Below are 1236 nucleotides of genomic sequence, written 5' to 3' on the forward strand. Positions count from 1 at the left end.
AAGAAAAGAAAAGAAAAAGAAAACAAAACGAAAAGCTGATGCAGACACAAGAAGTGAGCACGTGCTGTTGCAAAAATGACCCAGGTAGACTTGCTAAGGTAAGCGTGCTTCAGATCCTCAATCTTTGCAAAAGGCAAAAAATGGATCCCCCCAAAGGAAGTAACGTCTGTAATTTGAAACAACCTAACGATAACCAAATAAGACATTATTTACCTAAGCAGCAGGTAGAATTTACAAAATATTGTGGAAGAACACAATGTTCAGAATATATATTCATTTTTAAAGTATTTTAACAAATATTTAAACGAAATTATATAAACTTAAACATAGCTACGTTTGAATGGAGGAATTGCAGGTTTTTTAAATTAGTGATTGTAGGCAGCAGGAGGAGGTATGTTTGTCTCCAACCCTCTCTCTCCGGTGAGACTTCAAGTTCAGCTATGTTGGCACCGCCTCCACCCCTGCGCGCCTGGGGCGGGGCCTTCGTGTACCTCTACCGCGCAGCGCTTTCTGGGAGATGTAGTCCAGCCTCCAGGCTCCATTGCTTCCTGAGCCTGGCACCACAGGTATAGACCTACTTGATCCACCTGGCGAATGCTAGGGACTAGTCCTTAGGAGGGGCTGTCCATGTAGTCTCAGTGGCGACCTCCATGCCGGAGAGCTCTTGGTGGACTCCTGGAGGGATGAGTCTTCTAATCTTCTGGGCTGATTGCCGCAGTAGTAGCCGGGGATCCTCTGGTCATGCGAAGAGGAGAGGGAGAAAGCCAGGCACCCAAAGGTCGCGGAGTTTGGGGGCAGACTCAGGGAACAGCTTGCTTTTGGTGAGGTGGGGACAGATGGCTGCGTAGGTTGGTGGTATGCCTGGCAATCCTAATTACAGTATAGGGGCCAGGGCTGTTTGGATTTAGGGCTCAGCCCAAGCCCAGCACTTTGATTTGGGGTACAGCTAGGACCCTGCAACTGTGAAGTGCGGATTGTAGGTGTCAAGACCCCCACAGCCCGGGAAGTGTGTTCAAGGAACTACCCCCAAACTGCTTCTCCTCCTTTCAGTTCTTTCTCCTTGCTCCTTCCGCCAGAAGTCACATAGCTTCTGTGTGTCTTTTGCCTAAAAGCACAGCTTTCTCTCCCTAAAGTTAGCATTTCATCTTTTTTTTTTTTTTAAATGTTAGCTATTTACATTTTTTTTTTTTTTGACAGAGCCTCAAGCTGTCCCCCTGGGTAGAGTGCTGTGGCATC

The sequence above is a fragment of the Otolemur garnettii genome, unplaced genomic scaffold (assembly GCF_000181295.1).
Source record: "Otolemur garnettii isolate 467f Iridium unplaced genomic scaffold, OtoGar3 scaffold00100, whole genome shotgun sequence".
NCBI lineage: Eukaryota > Metazoa > Chordata > Mammalia > Primates > Galagidae > Otolemur > Otolemur garnettii.